Here is a 9,881-nt window from a genome sequence, read left to right as displayed (position 1 = left end):
ATGGTGAAACCCCGTCTCTACTAAAAATACAAAAATTAGCTGGGCATGGTGGCAAGCGCCTGCAGTCCCAGCTACTCAGGAGTCTGAAGCAGGAGAATCACCTGAACCTGGGAGGCAGAGGTTGCAGTGAACCGAGATTGTGCCACTGCACTCCAGCCTGGGTGACAGAACAAAACTCTGTCTCCAAAAAAAAAAAAAAGAAAAAAGAAAAGAAAAGATGTTCAAAATCCCTATTCATCAGAGACATGCAAATCAAAACCACAATGAGATATCACCTCACACCCATGAGAATCATTACTATTAAAAAAAAGAAGAAGAAGGAAAATTACAAGTATTGGTGAGGATGTGGAGAAATTGGAACCCTTGTACACGGTTGGTGGCGTTGTAAAGTAGAAACCGCTATGGAAAACAGTATGGAAGTTCCTCCGAAAAGTAAAAATAGAACTACTGTATGATCCAGCAATCCTACTTCTAGGTATTTATCCAAAAGAAATGAAAGCAGATCTCAAAGAGATATTTGCACACCTTCTATGTTTACAGAAGCACTATTCACAATAGCCAACAGGTGGAAGCAACCTAAGTGTCCATCAGTGGACGAATAGATAAACAAAATATGGTACATACATACAAAAGAATATTATTTGGCCTAAAAATGAGGGAAATCCTGTCAAATGCTACAACATGGATGAACTTGGAGGACATTATGTTAAGTGAAATAAATCACAGAAACACAAATACTGTATGATTCCCCTTATATGAAGTATGTAAAGTAGTCAAAATCATAGAAACAAATAGGAGAATGGTGGTTGCTTGGAAGAGGATGGAAAGAATAATTGTTTAATGGGGATATAGTGTTTCAGATTTGCAAGGTGTAAAAGTTGCAGAGATCTGTTCTATAACCATGTCAATAATACTTAACATTACTGAACTATACGCTAAAAAAATTCAACATGCGAAATTTTATGCCATATGCTTTTTATCACAATAAAAATTCATTTTATAATTTGTTCTTTTAAAAAAATACCTAAATTCTACTATGCTATCCAAATATGGTTTGGTCCTATTAACTTCTAGTCTTCTTGTTTTTAAAAACCCAACCTCAGCTTCTACTGGAAGCAAGTTGAATTCCTTCTTCTGGGTACAAAAATGAGTCAGATGCTTATAGCTAAGGGAATATAGGTATAGATATGCGTCTCATAAGAATGTTTACAAGATGTAAAAGAAAAAAATCATTGGTTATTTATGCATCTGTTGTTAGAAAGTCATAGATTTCTATTTCCTATAGAATTTTAAGTGCCACATTAAATCACATTATTTAGTGCTAGCAGATACCCTCAGAATTATGTAGTATGAGGGGTTTAAAAATAGAGAGCACATTTTCCCCTTTTTTATAGATGATTTTAAAATCCTTACAGGGGCATTTATTATATTCCCATTTACCACCACTGGGTCTCATCATTGTTGAAGATTTTTTTTTAAATTTCTTTATATGCCCATTTCCTTTTGGTAATATCTTGCCTTTCCTTTCTAAATTTGAACTTGAATATTAAAACAGATGCAAAGAAGAGTACTACTTACACATAAACTCTTGAACTGCATTTTTATCATTTGCTCTGTGGAAAAAAACCCAATTGTATGAAATTGATAGCAACATTTTAGTATATCCTCAGGTCCCCAGGGAAAAGCAATGTGCTTAGACAGATGATCTGATTTTATGAGCACATAGCTAACATCTAGCACTGAGCATTTGTCTTTCTGCTCCTGCTTCTTTCAGGGACTATGAAAACACATTTAGGCACTAGTTTGACTTTCCAACAATGGACTGCAAAGCCTATGACAAAACACGTCATTTGCATTGCTCTTTTTCATGGTTCACAACAAAGTATAGATCACTTTCAGCATAGAATCTTAATCTGAGTTTGTTAATAAGAAAACAAGAACCTTAGTACATGAACTCATTTTATTATCTACCCTCATTGAGAACCGTGATTTGGATTCCACTCAAATAAAAATTAGTTTAAATGTTGTTCTGCTGCAACCGTTGAATTTATTCATTATGCTGTAATATTTTACTTATGAAACTGCATTTGGAAATCCTTTGGTGTACACCAGGATGAAATTACAGGGCTCAGGGATATTGATTATTCTTGTAATTGCCGTCATAATAGCCAACAATTCTCTGTCTTTTTTTTTTCCTTCCTTCCACCTCTTAATATTGTACCAAACCAAATCAATATCCAACATATTGGAACACTTACATTGTCTCAAAAATCCAATTATTCTCCTTCATAAATATGCAAAAGATTGAAGATTTTATCTCCAAACATGAAGTAAAGGAACCTCATTCCCATAGGACCATATGAGAGTGTTGCTGCATCGAATCCATAATATGTGACATTTTGTCACCTCCAAAGTAACCACAGGGCAGGAGTGGGGAGGTAGGGAGGCTACATCCCTACGCTGCCTGTATAGTGCTACACTTCTTGCTCACTAGTAAATGAAATGGTCAAAGGGGAAAAAAACAGTCTGGGAGAGTTAAGCAGACATTAAAAAAGAAATTCATCTTTTTATGGTGCGGAGGAGGTTATTTATTTAAAAGCCTTAAAGTCACAGCACAATCAAATGAAAAGAGGACAACTAAGAGTCACTTATTCATTAAAATATACTTAATCTTATTATTATTTTTATATTGTTTCTTCCTTCTGGGGATAAATTAGGTGCCTTTAGAAGCAGTAGTAACTCTTTTAGGTTTTCATCAACTAAAGGGTAGTTTCTTTGTAATGCTTACCCATTCATCCAAAATAGTTAAGACAGTGTTTAAAATTTACTAGAAGAACATTTGACATACAGAAGAATAGATGTGTATTATGTAGTACTGTTTGAACAGATAGTATTTGTTGGGCCCAGGTCAGTTAACCCAGATGATTAGAACCTGATGCTAATCTGGTGAAGACTGTGGTTGTCAAGTAGCATGGGGTAATGTAAATACACTATTTTGGAAGCCCCAGATTTCAGTTTCATCCATGCCTATTAGCTAGCTATGTTATTTTTAAGTAAGAAAGTTTCATTCTCTTGGCCTCAGTTTCCCTAACGTCAAAATGAGAGGGATGGGCTACTAGATGATTTCTGCGGGTCCCTTCCAACTCTGTGATTCTGTAGCCATCATTCTCACATTCTTGTTATTAGTCAGAAAAGGAACGTAATAGTGTGGCTCAGTTAAACATCATCCTCATGCCAAATTCAACACAAAGCATACTTATTCTATGCCTCAACAGGCCTGTATTCCCATCACAAACAATACACTATGTTATAGTATATTGTTTAAGAGCAGTGGCTCTGCAGCCAGACTGCCTGGGTTTGAAACTCAGTTTAATCAATTACTAGCTGTGGGGCCATGGAAAAGTGACTTAACCTCTCTGTGCTTAGATCGTCTCATCTGTAAAATAGAGATATCGACTGTAATAAAGTTGTTATGAAGATTAAATAATATAATACTTTGTGAAGTATTTAGAGCAATGCCTGTCAAAAATAATCACTCAAATGTTATCTCTTACTAACATTATTATAATAATTACTATTATCACCGCTCTACTCCTACTAAACCTCTTTGGGTCTCAGTTCAGTCATCTAGAAGATTAGGATAATAGTATCAGCTTCACAGACATATAAGGATCAAAATTGGAGACAAAGTGCCTAACTTGGAGCCTGGCCCATCTAGGCGCTCAATAAATCACGTTAACTTAAATGGAACCAACTATTCCTGTGGTTGGTGTTATCCTGTAAATGTTTTCCACTCCCTAATACTCATGAATCTTTTTTTTATCTTAGTTACAAAATCAATACAAGCTCAAGGCAGAAAAGTTCAGAAAATACCCCTACCATACAAAGGTAACATAAATTATTATTTTCCTTGAACATATGTACTTTTTTTCCTTTAAAAATTGAATAATGTTGCCCATACTCTTTTGAAGCCTGCCTTTTTTTGCTTGGTAATATCTGTAAACACTTTTCCCAGTGAATAGACAGTCATTTGCCACACAATTTGTAATGATTGTGTAGTACTATATTATGTGTTTATAAAATAATTTACTTAATGAAATAGCACTTACTGGGCATTTAGATGTTTATTTTTTGCTATTATAAATAACATTGCAATGAATGGCTTCTTATATGCATTGTCATACACATCATTTCCTGAGGAAAAAACCCTATAGCCATAATTATTGCATCAAAGAATAGGCATTTTTAAAGTCATTTGATACATAATGCCAAATTGCCCTCCAGAAAGACCTGTGAATCTGTACTCCCCTCAGCAACCCAGTCCTTTAAAAAATTTTTAACCTCATGATACTGAAGCAAAATTCTCTGTTGTGGGTATTTTCCATTAACATTCATATAGGGTTTTTTTAATCCCTTTAAATACATATGCTTTTGTTCTCTAAATATGGAAGCTAGAAGTCAGTCTTAAAATAATGTTGGTAATTTATGCATTTGTGCACACATTACATGTACAAGGTGATGTTGGCTTTATGCTTAGTGAAATTTTTTGTTGTACATTAAAATGTAGCACTCGAATGTGTTTTGTTATTTTACTGCCCCAGGTAATACGGTAGACTGCTTAAGATTAAAGACTTTGGTCAAGGTGATGAATATGCTAATTATCCTGATCTGCTCACTCTACATGTATATGTATTGAAACAACACTATGTGATGCTGGTAGGCTGGGGGAAGTCCCCAAATGCTGACGGGATCTTGGCCACAGCTGATGTCCAGGCTCTTGACACTGTTGCAAGAATGAACTCAAAGACAAGTTGGAAAATAGTGGAAGTATGGACGTTTATTGCAAAGGGAAATGTACACACTCAAGAAAAGGGAGTATAAGTGTACTCAAGAGAGAATCACCCACAAGGGGGTTTGGAGCTGCTACCTTTTGGGGTTTGTTTATTCAAGGGGTAGAATATTCATGAAAATTCCTGTAAAAAGGTGGAGATTTATCGGAACTGTGGTGCCACCCATTTTTACACCAAACATGGGTATTTCTGGAACTGTCATGGTGCTGGTGGGTTGCGTGATTTAGTATGTTAATGAGGATATAATGAAGTCCGAGGTGAAACCTAGGTCAAATCCCGCACCACGTTGGGTCCAGTCAGTCTTAGCCAGCTTGGTTCAAATCCTATTATTCAGGGTCTTAATAGCCCATAGCCTCTAATCATGTGAAACTGCTGCCTGGAATTTTTTTATTCTCCTGCAACCACACTATATTATTCCTGTCTCATATGTACCCCATAAATATGCACAATTGTTATATATGTCAATTAAAGATAAAAAAGAAAAGAAAAAAGTGTATAAAAAATGATTGGCCGGGCACAGTGGCTCATGCCTGTAATCCTAGCACTTTAGGAGGCTGAGGTAGGCGGATTGCCTGAGCTCAGGAGTTCAAGACCAGCCTGGGCAACATGGTGAAACCCCGTCTCTATTAAAATACAAAAAATTAGCCAGGCAGGGCGGCAGCCTGTGGTCTCAGCTACTTGGGAGGCTGAGGCAGGAGAATTGCTTGAACCCAGGAGGTGGAAGTTACAGTGAGCTGGAGTTACAGGCTGGAGTGCAGTGAGATCTGGAAGTTACAGGCTGGAGTGCAGTGAATGAGATCGTGCCACTGCACTACAGCCTGGGTGACAGCGAGACTCCATCTCAAAAAAAAAAAAAAAAAAAAAAAAAAGATTAAGGACTTTGGAACCCCAAATGACCTAGATTCTGATTCTGGCTCTGTCCTTCACTTGCTAGGTGAGTTTGGGCAAGTTGTTTAACCTCTTTTGGTCTCCATTTCTATAAATGCACAATGAGAATAATATAGACTATTTCATAAGAGTAAAGAGCAAAAGAGATACTAATGAGTGTTCAGCACAACACTTGGCACTTAGCAAGTATAAAAGTACTTTTATTTATTTGTTGTATAAGTATAAAAGAAGTGTATGCAATTTTATTTATTTATTTATTTGTTTTTGGCAACTCCTTCCATGTGAATACATTACTACTGTTTACAAAATGCCCATATTACAATAGTCATGAACACTCAACAATCATTCTTTAGTAATTCAAACATGACAGTAGCATGACTCCATTTGCATGAAGTTCTACAAGAGGCAAAACAAATGTATGGTGGCAAAAAAATGCAGAATAGTGGTTTTCTCTGGGAATAGAAATAGGGATTTACCTAGAAAAGACAGAAGAGAACTTCTTGTCTTGATGGGAAAGTTATACATCTTGATAGGGGTTTGGGTTGCATAGGTGACAGCATTTGTCAAATCTCAGCAAATGTGCACATAAAACTGCACATTTTATTGTGCATAAATTTTACATTAAAATTTGTAAAACTATCAAACTAGCTAATAATATGTGAGTTAAAATATATGAAGGGAAGTGTACTGATGTATGCAACATACTTCAAAATGCTTAAAAAACTAAAAACTGGCCGGGCACAGCGGCTCACGCCTGTAATCCCAGCACTTTGGGAGGCTAGGCGGGCGGATCACTAGGTCAAGAGATGGATACCATCCTGGCCGACATGGTGAAACCCCATCTCTACTAAAAATACAAAAAGTAGCTGGGCGTGGTGGTGCGCACTGTAGTCCCAGCTACTCAGGAGGCTGAGGTTAGAAGAATTACTTGAACCTGGGAGACGGAGGTTGCAGTGAGCCGAGATCACGCCATTGCACTCCATCCTGGTGACAGAGCGAGATTCCATCTCAAAACAAAACCAAACAAACAGAAACAGAAACAAAACAAAACAAAAAACTAAAAACTGACAGATGGAGAGAAGAATGGATAAATGAATAAGTATGTGACAAAGTGAGTTCAGTCAAATGCTAACTGTGGAATCTAGTTAGTATGTGGTTGTTTATTATAAAATTCTTTCAACTTGGCTGTATATTTGATAATTTTTATAATAAAATGTTGAATGAAAATATGACTGTGAAGCTAGTCTCTAAAGTTTGGTAGTGAGGATAATCTCAAACACTGGTGTCTAGGCCATTCTAATGATCAAAATGCCTAATGATGCATCTCTGTTTTTGAATCAACTCTTGATGATCATATTTAATGAAAGGGAAGGGTGTAGTGTGTAACACCAAATGTGGAATGTTAGCACTCACTAGCCAGCAAATCGGGGAACACAAGGCCTGTTTCTTAAAGGTCTAGATGAAAAAAGAAAAAAAAAAAAGACAAAGAAAAGAGAGAGAACAACAAGGGCAATTTAGAATTATCTCCTAGGTATATGAAAATGTTGCTGAGCTCCATCCAGTTCTCTTGAGCTTGGCTATAGCATGATTGTTTGAAATTAATGGAGTTTGTGTTTTTGTAGCAACTGGCTTTGGTTTTTATAGCCCAAACTCGTGTTTCCTTTTCACAGGCATTTCCTGTTCAAACATGGATCTGGTTCCTCTGCGATCTTCAGTGCAGCCAGTCAGAACTACCCTCTGACATCCAATACCGTGTACTCGCCCCCTCCCAGGCCTCTTCCTCGAAGCACCTTTTCCCGACCTGCCTTTACCTTTAACAAACCTTACAGGTGCTGCAACTGGAAGTGCACAGCATTGAGCGCCACTGCAATCACAGTGACTTTGGCCTTGTTACTAGCCTATGTGATTGGTAAGTCCTTTTTGTCATGCCTCAGTTTTGTTCTTAATCAAAGTCTTGTTTTGCTTGTGGTGGGAATGGGGGGTTTTTCTCTCGATTCTGGCATGTACACATTTGGACCTAGGCTTAGTATTATAACAAATTGATTTTCTTCTTTTCTTTTTCTTCCTAACCTTAAATACTGCTGAGGAGAGTAAGGAATGCTCTTTGAGAAGAAATATTTATACTACTAACACAGTCTTATTGATCGCAATTACTGTAGTTAACCATTTTCCCTTCAATTAAAAGGTTGTTATGGTTTTCCCATTAGAAGTCATAAGTACCAATCTACAATAGCTTCTTAAATTACAGTTAAACAATAATACTGCTATGGAATTTTCAGGTAGCAATTTCATTAAAGCCCCAGTTATTTGGAAGCTATCAGAAAAATCAGTACATAATTTCTTCCCAAGAATTCAGATTTTTACACTGTGACCAAAAAATGTATTCTTATTTCACTAGGTAAATGACTGCAAAATTGTTTAGTTACTATGTCTTGAAAAGTAAAGCAGAGAGCAGTTATAAGGTGCTCTTTCCACTTTTAGGAAAAATGTTGTTGTTCTTGAGTCACCCTGATTAAAGTCACCCTCATTTGGTAGCAAATTGTATTGATTTTTCTGGATGTCATTTTATTGTGACTGAATATTAATTTACTTTCTTGAGTGGTTCTGCAGTCTAAAATGTAAACTGACTTAAGAAATGTGTGTATTTTGTGGCAGCACTATTCCTAGAAGGAATAGAATGTCATTGTAGAAAACAAAGTCTATCCAAGTATATCCCTAGTAAATTATTTTCAGGTTTACCCCAGTTACCTATTTGAAGCAGATTTACCCACTAAGAGACAATGAATATGATTTTGAGTGGCAGATAAAAAGAGACTTAGACTTTCTTTAAGTAATAAAGTACATTTGGTTGATTCCCATTTATCTAAAATGAGAATAATCTAAAAGTTCACATAATGAGTTTGTGCGGGCATCGTAGACCAGTGGATGGTAAGTAAATAAACGGCTATATTTTGTAGGGAGGTCACTGATGATGTAAACAGTATAGGATCATAGCCTGCCCTGATGTTCATGATTCTCTCTTTTATATTTTCATCACACAAGCTGAATATATTTGAACAATGCTTCTATTTAACATGGATTATATTACCCTATAATATCAAAACTGTGTCTTTTGTCTCAGACATTTCAGGATAACCCAACATGTGTGTTTATTTGGTTTGTGGTGACCTGTAATGAGAAATACTGCTGAAGGAATGGAGGCGAAGGATGAGAAAGTTCTACAACTCAAACATGATTTTCATATATCATTAAAAACAAGGAATAATATAAAAAGTTTAAATACATTAGAGTCCCTTTAAAATGGTCTTGCTCAATTGAGATAAACTTTTATATGGGTTATTTTCTATTAACTTTTACTATATAGAGAGATAATGTTTTAGATACAAGGCCTAACCCTTGGTATAAACAAGCTCAAGCAATAGCAAGCTCTTTATTTAGGTTTATACCATGTTTAATACTAATTTTCTATTTAAATTTATTATTATGGCCACTCCCATATCAAAATTTTATTACATATTCTGAAACTTGTTTAATTCAGTTGTATATTTATTCATTTCATCAGCAAAAGTGGAACATTTCAGTTATTTCAAGGACTGTCTTTTTTAATAGAATAAACAATGGCATATCAATTTGGCATGGAAGTAAGACAGTATAGTTCAATAGTTATTAACACAGATTTTCCAGACCTCTGCCACTTATTAGGTATGTTTCCTTGGGCAAGTTACTTAACCTTTTCAGGTCTCCATTTCCTCATCTGTAAAACAGGCTTAAAATCGTACCTATAGCATAGGATTGTTATAAGAATTAAATGAGTTAATATAAGTAAAGCACATGGAGTAGTGCCTGAAATATAGTAAGTAGCCTATAAATGTTAAATATTATCATTAATATTACCATTGTTACCATCATAATTATTATTCACGATTAAAATTCACTAGTTCCCAGAATTAACAATTTTGTTCATGGCTGTATCTCAGCACCAGGAACAGTGCCTGGCACACGTAAGCCCTTTCAGTAAAAGTTTGTTGAAAAAAAATGAATTATGCTAAGCTCTTTCCTTGTATTAGCTCATTTAATTCTCACAACAATCCTTAAGGATAGGTATCAATACATATGTATTTTATAAATGGGGAAACTGAGGCT

The 9,881-nt window shown here is 35.8% G+C and overlaps 1 protein-coding gene across 1 annotated transcript in view; it reads left to right on the top strand.

Annotated features, from left to right (window-relative positions):
- Positions 1–4,543: 4,543 nt before the first annotated feature.
- Positions 4,544–9,881, top strand: part of TENM1 (teneurin transmembrane protein 1) — a 334,457-nt gene continuing 329,119 nt past the window's right edge. Inside the window, exon 1 of the mRNA XM_034950131.4 lies at positions 4,544–7,647. The gene's annotated coding sequence lies outside the window, so the exon portion shown is untranslated. The remainder of the gene's footprint in view (positions 7,648–9,881) is intronic.

The sequence above is a fragment of the Pan paniscus genome, chromosome X (genome assembly GCF_029289425.2).
Source record: "Pan paniscus chromosome X, NHGRI_mPanPan1-v2.0_pri, whole genome shotgun sequence".
Taxonomy (NCBI): Eukaryota; Metazoa; Chordata; class Mammalia; order Primates; family Hominidae; genus Pan; species Pan paniscus.
This window is presented reverse-complemented; position numbering and strand designations above follow the sequence as displayed.